The sequence below is a fragment of the Lonchura striata genome, chromosome 1A (assembly GCF_050655825.1).
Source record: "Lonchura striata isolate lonStrDom1 chromosome 1A, ASM5065582v1, whole genome shotgun sequence".
NCBI classification, from domain to species: domain Eukaryota; kingdom Metazoa; phylum Chordata; class Aves; order Passeriformes; family Estrildidae; genus Lonchura; species Lonchura striata.
The window spans coordinates 50,661,178-50,674,127 of record NC_140741.1 but is presented as its reverse complement, the minus strand read 5'-3'; the positions used below and the strand labels follow the sequence as shown (position 1 = coordinate 50,674,127).

Here is a 12,950-nt window from a genome sequence, read left to right as displayed (position 1 = left end):
TCATGTTTGATAGATTAATTTATTTTTAACTTCCAGTTATCCCAGATTCCCCACTGGTCCTGAACCCTTGTGATTCTCCATCTGCAGAATTATATTAGTAACCATCACAGGCTTAGATATTGTTATGGAGATGCTGCGTGGTTTTGGCTTTTGGATGTCCCTGCTGGCCTGATTATGTATGGATTCTCCACAAATGGATACGTGCTGCAGATACAGCATCAGTCTCAGCACACCCCCATTAAAGCCCCCCCAGGGAACTGCTGGTAGGCTGCAGCTCCCACACCATGGCTGTGGGGAGCAGTTCTGGGTGTGGGGGGTGTCTCTCTCTCTGCATGTGGCTTCTTTGTTTTCAACAGAAACGTAATAAATCTAGCATGAGGATGACAATGTACCTTAAGTGGAAAATAACACAAAATAGAAATATACAGCAGATTTTTCTTCCCTACATACAGCTAGTCTAAAAAAAAAAAAAAAACTGTAGCTCCATGGGTCTTGCACACTGTGTATCTTTTTCTGCCACAGATTATTCTGATCTGAATTTGCTGGTTTGGGTTCATTCAAAAATAAGGTCATTTGGAATTTTTCATGTGTTTCTGAAATCACTGCTGTTACCTCCACTGCTGGTGAATACAATCTCATAAAAGTGAAATAGAACTGTGCTACGTCTCTGCAACTTTACCACAGATAATACTGGAAAGATTCATGCTAACTCCTGCTCTTTTTCCTTAGCTGTGGAGCTTGTTCTCATCTTACTTTTAGCTCTTTTTTTCCCTAATGAATTCCAAATTCTCTGTAAATCACAGTGTTTGGGTTAGAAGGCACATGCTATAATCTCCAATGTAATTTACAAACTACTGTGACTTTTTCTGATGATATCATAAATAATAAATAAAATCTCAATAGGAGTAGGTTCAAATAGGGGGATTTGGGTGTGAAGTACTGCTCTTCTTCCATAAGCATGTATTTGTATTTAGCCTAATGTGGGTAACATTGGACAAGACTCACTCACTTGAGTTTTGATAGTGAGGAGAGATTCCTGAAGAGAACCTCATAAAAGCCACTTAAGTTGCAGGAGTAAATTAAGGGATCCAGGGATTCAACTTGTGGAAGACTTGTGACAGCAAGAAGGCACCAGAATACTGAGGTATGATTCATCTCTTCTAAACTTAACTCTCCAAAAATGGCAAATCCCAGATGTTTGCTACACAATCAAGGGAAAAAGAAGGCTACCTGCAGAATGGCTGACTCATGAAGAAAGACTGTGAATTTGGAAGGACCCTAGGTGGCTGAACCTTGGGCATCAAATTTGAGTTAGACGAGCACAGTTAAGCAAAATCAATCCAGTCCCAAATGGCCTTGATCCTTATGGGATTTACAAAAATCTGTAGTGCAGGCCTTGCTTCAGAAGTGGCAGTGACTAGCAGTGACTAGCCCATTAAATTTGATGTCATAATCCCTGCAGCAGATTTCCCATGGGATTTCATCTTTCACAAAGCCTTGGTTTTTGCTAGAAGGAAAGGAGAAGGAAAGAGAAGATGGATATGTAAGGAAAGAGCTTTAAAGGCCACTGTTGTTTTAACACTTTGATATGCTGCTCCTTGGGAGGTTAAAAGCTTCTGGCTTATTTTAGAAGGGATGAGTGAGAACTGAAGATAGGACAAGCAATAGACCAAGGGAAAATGGCCTAAAGGGGAAGTTTAGATTGAACATTATGAAAAATTTCTTCACCACAAGAGCTATGGAGCGCTGGAAGAGGATTCCCAGGGAAGTGGTTGAATCACCATCCCTAGAGGTGTTTAAAATCTGGGGGTATGATTTAGTGCTGGACTTAGCAGTGCTGGGTTAATGTCTGGAGTCGCTGACCCTGGAGGCATCTTCCAAACTAAATGATTCTATGATTCTATGACAATATGAAATAGAAACTGTAGAACTTAATTTCCTGATATTCCTGAAAGAATTTCCAGTGACTTGGGTAAGAATGGGCATAATGGTTAATGTCATATTATTCTCTTCCTAAAAAGAGAGAATCAAACACAGGTAACATAATAAAAATGAAGGATGACTATAGAAAAGCCCTTTAAGCTCATTTTTCAGGCTGCTGTCTCATCAGTTCACCACCACAGATGTAAAGGGGTTTACAGATGTAAAACCCCTCAAAGAGGGTTGAAATTATCAAAACAGTGGCCCTGGTTGTTTGGGATGACTGAGCTCTCCAGGAGCACAGATTGAAGGATTTTACAGTCAAGAGCTGACAGGCAGGGAGAGATTAAATTGTCATCTTGGCAAACAGATAAAGAAAAAACAGAGCATCTAACTATGAAGCCAATGATGCAAATGCTCAGTCAAAAATTTTATGTTGCAGCAGGATTCATTTCTGCTGGATGTTCTCAAGGTGGTATTTTACATATAGCAAGGAAGAGTAGGAAAGTGTACAATATGTCTGAGAAATCCTCAAAACATTGATTACCAAGCAATATCAGTTTGATTGCAGCTGTAAATATGTGCTCTGGCTTTACTCAGAGCAACAAGGATCAAGTGCCTTGCACTGAGCAGCTGGTACAGATGGAATGTCCTACCAGTGACAAAGGAACCACCAGCAGAGAGGTGTCACTCTCTCTAGGGCTCCGAGCTGAAAAGGTAAAAAAGGCTTCATGACAAAGAAAATAAAAAACTGATGGGAAGTGCTTCTTTCCAGAGACAAGACTGATTGCTAAGTAGAAGAAAAAATGTGCAGCTGCAAAAAGAATTCTAAAGCACACTATTTCTAATGAGCATTTTGTTGCAGCAGCTGAAAGGTGAGATAAATTTAGTACCTCTGACAAGGATAGACTTTAATCAATGCCCAAAACACAGGACTTTTGTTTCCGATACTCTCTGTCTGGCTTGCAGACAGGAGCATGGACAGCCCATGGGCCAAGTAATGCCCTGAACTTCCATTAGATCTAGGGTCATACTATTTTTTTTTTCTTGCTATAACTGAGCAACATTAAGGTATGTTTTGCTGTCTGGTCTGGCAAGACTTTCAGAGCACTTTTTTGTCTCCTACCTAAAAAAAAAGGCACTATTTCCTGCTTTCTTACTCCTTTCATAATAATTATCCATACCTTAAAATTTCTTGAAAATAGAAAGGCTGGCAATTAAATAAACTGATAGGAATCAGGCTGCATTTTGTTGTTCTTTCACGTAAGAGAAAATACTCCTTAAAAAAAATAAAAATATGAAATTACATCATCATTCTACTTTATTAAGACATTATGTTGCAGAGCTCTAAGGGATGATATAGCCAGACTGAGTGGTGTCTACAGTCTGGAAATCAGGTGTTTATTCTGTTTATAACTACCAGAATGAAGCCTGAAGGCCCTAGTTGACCTTTTCCCTGGAAATTCCCTGAAGGCATCAATATGGTGTAGCATAACTTTGCCTGGTTTTGCTGGACTCTGCACCCGCATAAGGAGCAGGGCATGAGAAAAAGGCCTGTAAGCAATGTGCTTCTGTACCCCAGCTATCCAGCCCCTGATGGAACCTTTTCTAGCAACAAGCCATATGTAGGTGGAATTCAATGAAAATTTTATTTCTTTCTATTTTTTTCCTTAGAAAATCTAGATATGTGGAGATAATCACCTGATAAATGTATCAACTTAGCCTTTCTGAAGGCCAAAGCTGGCATGCAAAATATGGTTATTTCTCCACTAGATATTTTAAAGTAGTCAGTTTGTTCTCTGCTGCACACATATTTCCAGGAGAGCTGGGCTCACAGCTGAGAGCTCCTGCCAGCCTTGAGGTACCTCACACCTAGTGGCCTTCACCTCTAGTCCGAGTGCTCAATGCTTCAGAAGCATTTCCCTCGCTAGAAAACACAGGGCTCTCAAAACACAGCCATCTGTGATGATGACTAATAATAATATGAGACCAAAATAAAGCCAAGGAACTTAAGTAGGCTGAAAAAGCGTTGCCTCTAGAACTCCATTTTTCGGCATGCTGCTTCCCCATGTGGTGAACACAAGTATCTCCTAACACCTCTTCTAGCACAAAAAGCCATAATTTTGGACCACTTCAAACCCAGTAATATGTATGTAAGCCACTCACAGCCAGACCATTTTAATAAACCATTTATTAGCTAAACACAGGCTGATAACAAAGACATCTATACTGAGAAGGATCCCTCCTTTGAACTGGAATTTGCACAGTTCAAAATCCCATTTCTTCAATCGTCGGATTAATGTCTGTGTTATCTGTCTGTGAATGCAGTTCTATTTTGTCCCCATTGTAACAAGGGCCTGTACACCCAGGATATACATGTTTGTATTTGTAGGAGGATTGTATTCAAGGCAAGCACGGCTTGACTTGGGGAGGGAAATGCTGCATAATATTTGTATCACCATTAAAAAGCCCCCATGCTGGGTATTAGGCATTACTTCTCTCATACTTGGCATGTTGTAATAGGTTCTGTATGCTGTAATACCCCTTTGAAATATTGCTGGAAGTAAAGCCACGCAGAGAAATAGAGAAAAAATCTGTCTTGCACATTAACCTATTCTTGAGCTCAAACAGCTTCTCACACTTCTCTTTAATTTAGGCATGTTGCTTATATAAATTTGGAAATATGCCTATGCTTTATCTGGTTTGTAACTTAGCAACCTTTAATCTGGGTTTCTTGCTTCTTCTTATAAAGCAGTTGATAAATCTAGTCAAGCACTTACAGTATACTTGGTAGAGAGAGTGTAAGGGCTTCATCAAATACATAAGGAATACCCAAAGCTCCATTCATTTTGCTGACAGTTACCTTTACGCATAAAGACAAGCACAAAACCATCCACTGCTCAAAGTCACACATAATCAGATTGAGTGGTTTACATTGCACAAAACACGTGCTAGAAGGAAGGCTGTGATTTGCAGACTGAAGATGTTTAATAGAGCATTATTGGTCTGAAATAGGATGATCTTTCATTTAAACACTTAGTTAATTTGCTATCTCTGTCTTTGAAGAGGTAGTTAGCTAGAGGAAAGATGGAAAGGAAGCCAACAAAAAATAGAAGATTATCTTGATGCAGTGTATTTTTTACAATTTTTTGACCCCACTGGAGACCATAAAGCACTGTTGGGCTCAATCCTCTTCACAAGGCAAACATATTGCAGAAAATAAGACCTGGGAGCTCTGAATAACATAGTTATCACAAGTGTTTGGTGTATTTATTATACCATTGCACCTTATCAAAACATTTTTTGGCACACTGTTATGGGATTCCTGGAGGATGCCCTACAAGCTTCTCTCTGTTTTCCTCACACATGAATGTGGCTACATCCTCCAAGAATTGCATCTTGATGCTTTGCATTTCATGAATGGCAGAAAGACATGTCCAAAGGGCAGGGCTACAGGCACAGAAATGGAGACTGTACCACAAGCCATTTTTAGACACTTAATTACACTACTACATTTGAATCTTGCTCTGAACAGTGTGGGTATTTCTCAAGATGTCTTGATATTCTTTTTCATCTCCAAAGTAAGCCCTGAGGTATGGTGGGTTCCAGGAGACCAATGCTTAAAGAACAACAGCAAAGGCATTGCTGTTTTGCAGGCTTCAGCTTTAAGACTTTGTTTCATGGGACGTGAGAGGGGAATTTTATCAATGCTATGAAACATGTCCTTTGATATAAAGACAGTGAAAAGCTACAGACAAAATGTACCTGTCCAATGGCCCAAAACATATAGCAAAGGTCAATCCATGAGAAGGGGATTTTTATGAACATGTCTAAAAGACATGAGTCATATTCATTCAGAATTTTTACAGTCTTTTCAGTGCACTTTATTTCAGAAAAGGAGACGGGTGCATGATGGTTTGGCTATAGGATGGTACAAAAAGAGGTACTTCTCTCTATCACATGAGAACGTGGGAAGGGGAAAGGGTAACTGTATGATCCATGACATTAGCAGACTGCAAGAGTTTGTTTAGCCCTGATAATTAATTATACCCCACTTCAGCTTTCACATGAACTGCAAGCCTGTGTGAGCCCAGAACTAGGTTGGATTGGCCAATCCCAATCTACTTTTTTTATCACACTGCTTTCAGTGACTACTGAAGAAAGTTAGTACTCTTTTAGTACTCTTCCCCCTGAACTTCGTGAGTATCCATTACAATTCCTTGTGAACCTCATCACCCTACAGTGAAAGGAAGTATCTTTCTCCTTGATTTTTTTCATGGCTGGAAGAAGATTTCTTCACATGGTTCCAGTGTTCCCAGTACAGAGTATAAAGCCCTGCATAGATGGAACTTGCGTTTCTATTTTAAACATCAAGATCCATCAAATTAACTTCTTCACAAGGCAAAAAATGGTCTGCAGGGCACTGACATGATTTCCTCTGACAACAGTGCCAGTTCATGTAGGAGTAATACCAAGGAGACATGCTGGAATTAGAAAATACAGGCAAGCAACAGCCAAGAACCACATGAGAGCACAGCTTGGAGATAGCTGCCAGTTGCATGTTCAAGTTAGCAGATGTCTGTGGGGCTTCTGTGTTTTAACATCTCCATTGGCTTGCTCAGACATATCATATCTTTCTTGTCAGGCTGTGTGTGTTCTTTTCTCCCTCCCATGGGCTTTTATGCAGTGGTGCCCTTTCAAAATCTGACTATGCTAAGTTAGATAAATAGACATTTCTTCTTCATATTTGCAATAGCTGTGTGCTTTTTGCATTTATTACATAAATGCAAAATATAAAAACATAAATGACACAAAATCCAAAATATAAAGTTTTTTATTTTATGCCCTACAATAATAATTTTCAATCTCATAATTTCAGGCCTGACCTTTATATCAAAAATGTGGCTTGTATCTGCAGCAGTGTGGCCAGGAGGATGAGATCCCTGATTGTAACCCTGTAGTTGGCACTGGAGATGCCACATCTCAAACACTGCATTCAGTTCTGTGCCCTTCACCCCAAGAAAGATGTTGAGGTGCTGGAGCGTGTCCAGAGAAGGGAAACAGAGCTGGTAAAAGGTCTGGAGCACAAGTCCTTGGCTGAGGGAGCTGGAGTTGTTTAGCCTGGAGAAAGGGAAGCTCTGGGTGACCACATAGCTCTCTACAACTGCCTCTACAACCTGGGGTTGGTCTCTTCTAGTTAGCAAGCAAAGGAACCAGAGAAAACTGCCTAGGTTGTGCCAGGGGAGGTTTACATTGGATATTAGGAAAAATTTATTCATGGAAAGGGCTGTCAAACATTGGAACAGGCTGCCCATGGCAATGATGGAATCACTATCTCTGGAGGTATTTTCAAGATGTGCAGAAGTAGCACTTGGGGACTTGGTTTAGTGGTGGCCTTGGCAGTGCTGGGTTAGTAGTTGGACTCAATGATCTTTGAAGTTTATCCAACCTAAATGATTCCATGATTCATATCTGGATAATATAGAGGGAGGTGAAGTTCCTCAGAACACACTCCACTGCCCAAATTATCTGTCTAAAAAGGAGATACTGTGAATACTCTGCTCCCACTGGAAGAACAAATAGAAGGACTGAAGTCTGACAGCAGAAGAGAGGCTGAGCTGAGCTGAGCTGAGCTGAGCTGAGCTGAGGTTCCAGTCTGCTCTCCCACCACGAGGCCCCACTGCTGCTCTACCCATGCAGCAGGACTAGGCAGTGAAAGAACCAAGGATCATGTCACTGCAGGCATCCAGGCAGATATTTTGTAAAGCAATAGGCAAGTTTTTATTATGAATGGAGAAATTTTGCTGCTTGCAAGCTTCCTAAATAATTTCATTTGGTTTGTTCCTTCTTTATTAAAGATGTCCATTAAACACTATTCATAAACATACAGAAACAAATACATAGCTAAAATTCATCTTAGCTAAATGTGGTTGCAGGCACATATATATGCACATATTCTTTCCTTTTTCAAATTTCATAATGAATAGGTATTGGAAAAACCTAACCTCTTGAAAATCCAGAAATGTTTGTAAGATTTGTTATTTTCTGCTCCTTATTTCCTCAGCTAATTGTGAACATGATGAAGAAAACCTGATAAACTGATTCTTTTTCTGAAACTATTGCAAGAAAATTATTACAGTATCTTCAAACAATATTTTTTTTTTAATTAATCCATTCTAGAAGTTTGAAGAACAGCAAAACAATTGTTTTTGCTTCTCTCTGTTTTTCTGATTGTCACTGTGAAGCATCCCTGTCTGTCAGGTGCTGTGGTAGCAGTGCCAACAGACATGAATGTTCTTCTGCTTCAGCAATGTAACCTCCTAATATTGCCTCCAAACTAAAAACAGAGCTAAAAAATACGAGCATTGCTTTGTTATGCCCTTGGGCCATTCCGGTGTACTGCTCTAGCTCACTGAAACATTTGAATTATTGCCCATGTTCATTATTTGTCTAGAAAAACAGTTGAAATTAACCTTGCTAATTTTCTCCTAAAAATTCAACTCCTGCAGCAGCTTACCTTACCATGGTATTTGCCAAGAGTTCAATTAGAGCTAGCATTTCTAAGTTATTTCCCAGGCGGCTGCTTTTTACTCAGACACCAGGAGACTGTGGGAGGGATGCTCAGCTGGCACACAGTCTGTTCAGGTTCTTGAAAAACCCTCTTCTCACCAGGGCCCCTTTTGGCCACCAAGGCCCAGAGCCCACAGGTATTTGAGGTCAGTGGGACTGCTGGGAAAGCCCATGTTAGAAAGCTTGGGTTTCAGTCAGCTGCAGTTTGTCGATGCTGCAGGTCTCTGGCTGTGTTCCTGCAGGCACAGCTGTGGCCGGGGCTCACGCCAGAGTCAGGCTGGTGGTGCTGCAGCTGGAGCCAAGCCCTGTTGGAATGTGAGCCAGAACCACCTGCACTCAGGGGTGGCTCCAGCACCGAACCTCACCTGGGCCCATCTGCTCCTGCAGCAACCCAGCACTCACATCTCTTTCCTCCTGTATCAAACAAGTACCTGGGCTCTTTCCCCTCCAGCTTGGTGTAATCCCCAGTGATCTCCCTGCTTGCACCCACTGCACAACACAAATGTTCTCTTTTCTACCCTCTTCTTTGCTTTCCACATCCAACCAAATACAGTGGCTCAGAGTTAGCAAGGTGGGGCTAGGGATGAGGGGACAGGCTGAATAAGGATGCTATGAAGTCCTCAAATGTTCTGATTTAAACTAAAGTGCTAGGGAAATAGTGTGGAAAAATATTGCTGACATACACACGTGTTTTGTGGGAAGCTGGATCTTCCCCATTCTGCCTAAAGTTTCAAGTAACTCTTGTAGAGTCACTTTTGCTCTGTCCTCTCATTATATTCTGCCTCTGGACCAATACACAGAAGTTGCTACTTCGGTGTAGCTCAGTTGCTGCTCAGGTGAGCCTGGGCAGCTGTTGTATCTTGAAGGACCCTTTTGGCTCAGAGCACTTGGAGCTCAGGGGTCCAAGGTCTCATAAGGGGCTGTGATGGAGCAGCAGAGCAAAGGTTCTGTCTCCATGCACTAAGGGCAGACAGAAGCATCAAAGCACATGGCCCTGATGCATAGAGACAGAGTGACTCTGGAAAGAGGAAACAGCCCAAGTCAGGTGAAAGCTGAAGGGCAGATGGACTTAGGGTGCCCTAGCCCCATTTCCTGACTCTGTGTCTGGTTGTGGTTGTGATGTTTCAGTTGCCTTCACTGTACTGGTAGGATTGGCTTTTGCTTAGGCTTGAGGATCTGAGCTTTCTGGGGACAGCAGTCTTCATTGCCTGCTCATTAGTGTTTTCACTGAGTTAGCACAGCTTGTAGAGTCTTTCTGAGTTCCAGTGGGGGCAAATGAAAAGCATTTTTGCATTTAGGAGATTTTACTGAATAGCTTGCTTGTTAGTGTGTGGCTACCTTGGCATGGAGATGTATTTTACCATTGGGTCTGAGCAAATTCCTGATATTCTGCATTCTTGGGAACTGTCACTATTCAGAATCTGTGATGCTCCAGCCCTTGTAAAAGATGTCTAGAGACAGATGGATGGAAAGAGAGAGCAAGAGTAGAGAGGGTGGAAGATACGTAAGGGAAACATGATGGCATAATACGAAGGAGTTTTTTTGTCTACCTGTTAGCTTGGTGATCCTGTACATCACCACCCCAAAAGAGAGGTAGTAAAACCTCTATCATGCTGTACCAGATTCCTGCACACTCCTCTGCAAACTCCAGAGCAGGTGAGCTGGAGGAGCAGTGCCAATCCCAGGCAGGGCTAGGCTTTTATTCTCCCTATAAATACTACGTCTCTCTATATCCAGCTCCTCCAGCAAGCTGTTGAGACAAGATGCTCTGAATAGCTTCTTGGAAATGCCTACTGATGGGATCTGGGGGGCTATGCCTATTCTAGCAAACCAAGCAGGGTGACAGACAAAGAGCACTGGCCTGTGATCATCCTGCTATTTAACTGAGTAGATGGAGTAACTCATTACCCAGCATGGATTTGACCTATGCCAAGTGGTACTTTCCTGGACAGCCCCCAAGCACAGTTTGTGTGATACACAGGCCAGGATCTGTTTCCAGAAGACAGAATAGATGTAGTCACTGCCCAGGAGGAAACAGGGAAGCAACTTCTGCTACACAAATACAACCCAGAATTTGACACTTCCCTTCAGGGAATGAAGAACAGACACTCTACCTAATTTATTAACATTTATGTACCCAGGGACACCTCAAGCCAGATTGTAGACTTTTTTTTTTTTCTTAATATAAGTCAAATGTCGCAATTCTAACCAAAACAAACAAACAAACAAACAGCAACAAAAAAAACCCTAATCTAATCTCAGCATAAAGACATGAATATATTCTAAAATACTTTTTGTATACATAACAAGGTCCATCTTTTAAACCCCAGAATTCAAAGCCAAAGGAGATTCTCCTGAGAAGCTGGGCACTCCCAATGTGAGGACATCAGAATGCAATTTTCTGAGTCACCACATTTCTAGAAAGCTAGAACTGAGCTTGGCCAGCACCGAGACAAGGACAGGCAGGGAGGGTTACAAGCTCATGAAAAGAACAGTCAGAAGAAGAAGATTTCTTTCACAGGAAAAAGAAAAAGCAATGAAAAGGAAATGTTTGCAGATGCTTAAGAGTTTTCTTGGGAAGTACATTAGTATGTTGATTGAGATGTCAAGTATCTAATAAATTGCACAGGAATATGCAATTTTATGCATGGATTTTATTTCCACATATGGTTCAGATGTCCTATGGGGAAATTTAAACAAAATCTAAAGCTGCTAACAAATCCCTTTTGGTCTGGATTCAGTTTTCTCCAGTTTGTTGTAAATGCAACTGGCTGATTTTTGCATAAGTTTGCATGTTGGTCTCTCATATGATTCTCATTGGCAATAAAACTGCCATCTTTAAGTTTTGGCATTTTACAGCAAATTTCTTTGAATTACCTCAATTCATGTAATTTTGCTAACTCCTCAGTGGCCTCTGACACATATGTGGAGAAAGCAGAACTAAAGCACTATGTATTGGTTTAAGGTCTTGTAATTGTGCAAGCTTCTGCCATCCCTAATCTGTGTGTGCTACCTTGTGCTCGTGTCTTCTGTAAACTCAGAACTAAATTCAGTTTAGTCAATATTTCCTGGATAAAATTTCCAGTTACAAGCATCAATCCTAAATTGATCCCAATGTTAACTACAGATAAACTTAAGGAAAAAACTTCTCTCAATGTCTATCTTGCATATGAGCTGTACTGCTCCATGCCTAATATGACGGGTTCCTATTTCTCTGTATTTGATCCCTTTTCCACAACAGCAGCTATGGTGGGAGAATAGCCTGTGGCTCATCCTGCCCTTTGCTATGTGGCATTTATCATTCACTACACCCAACTGTGCATATGCTGGGGCTCTGTGTCCCCTGGTCCCCAGGGAAAGTTTGCCACCAGCCTTCAGGGTCCAGCTAAGAAACTGAAAAAATTAGACTGTGCTAAAACCTGTGTCACTAAGACTAAACTGCAGTGTCTTTTCAGGGCTTTTTTTTGCCTTTTGGAAGCAACTACTATTTCTAAACACTTTCAAATCCAAGGGATGAATTAAAAGATAACTAGACAATGGCATGTAAAGTCAAATGTATTAAATTTCACACTACTTAAGAGAAACAATATTTTTGTTTGAGATATCCTCTGCCAATCTATCAGCCACCAATGATTATGCAAGTATCCTTTCAAATGTCATTTTCTGGATTTTCCTATACAAACAACACCATACACTACAATATATCACAAACTATCAGCAACAACTAGTGCTTGCACAATACCAAAATCTCTTCCCCTTTACCTATGAGGCAAATAGTCTCTTTCCAGACAGTGAAATCAGAAATGTTACTGATTTGCCTATTGAAAAGTACAAGACTTGGGGATAAAACCACATTACATGTGGAAAAAAACCACCTCAGTCAGTGTAGATGCAAGTGGTTTTGATCATTTACTTGCTATAGGCTAACAACTACAGTGTTCGCCGGCACTACATACATTTGCTTCTTTGAGAACTCCACTTTCCTAAAGCTGAAAAAAAATCAAGCTAAAGCAAGTAGGAGAGAGTCTATTGACACCAGCTTCAGGGTAGTGATAAGCAAGCAATGTATGTATGCATGGTAACACTCAAGTAAGTTTGGCTTTTTCTGTTGGCATTTGCTCTTCTTGGATGAGTTTCCACAGCAAGCAGAGATCCAAACCAACGTGGCTGTGCTGCCATAGCCCATGGTGGCCAGCCATCCCAGTGAGAGTGCAGGGTAACACCTGCTGTAGCCCTGGCAGGTCAGGACAGTGGGCTGCCACAGGTGGAGTGGCTGCCCATGCCACGGTGGTGTTATTTCCAAGGGGAAGGGTCTCCAAACACACAGAAACTGTCTGCTTTTGGACTAAAGGGATGAGGAGCCTGTCAGAAGAGCAGCCTGTTAAATTGGTAGCACCTGGAAGTCTCTTTTCCCCTTTTATTTAGGGCTGGAGGAAGGAGGCAGGTTCTCCAGGAAATCA

The 12,950-nt window shown here is 41.3% G+C and overlaps 1 protein-coding gene across 2 annotated transcripts in view; it reads left to right on the top strand.

Annotated features, from left to right (window-relative positions):
* The window catches only part of LOC144246272 (uncharacterized), a 55,363-nt gene that overhangs the window by 28,288 nt on the left and 14,125 nt on the right, over positions 1 to 12,950 (top strand). The gene's annotated exons all lie outside the window — the stretch shown is intronic.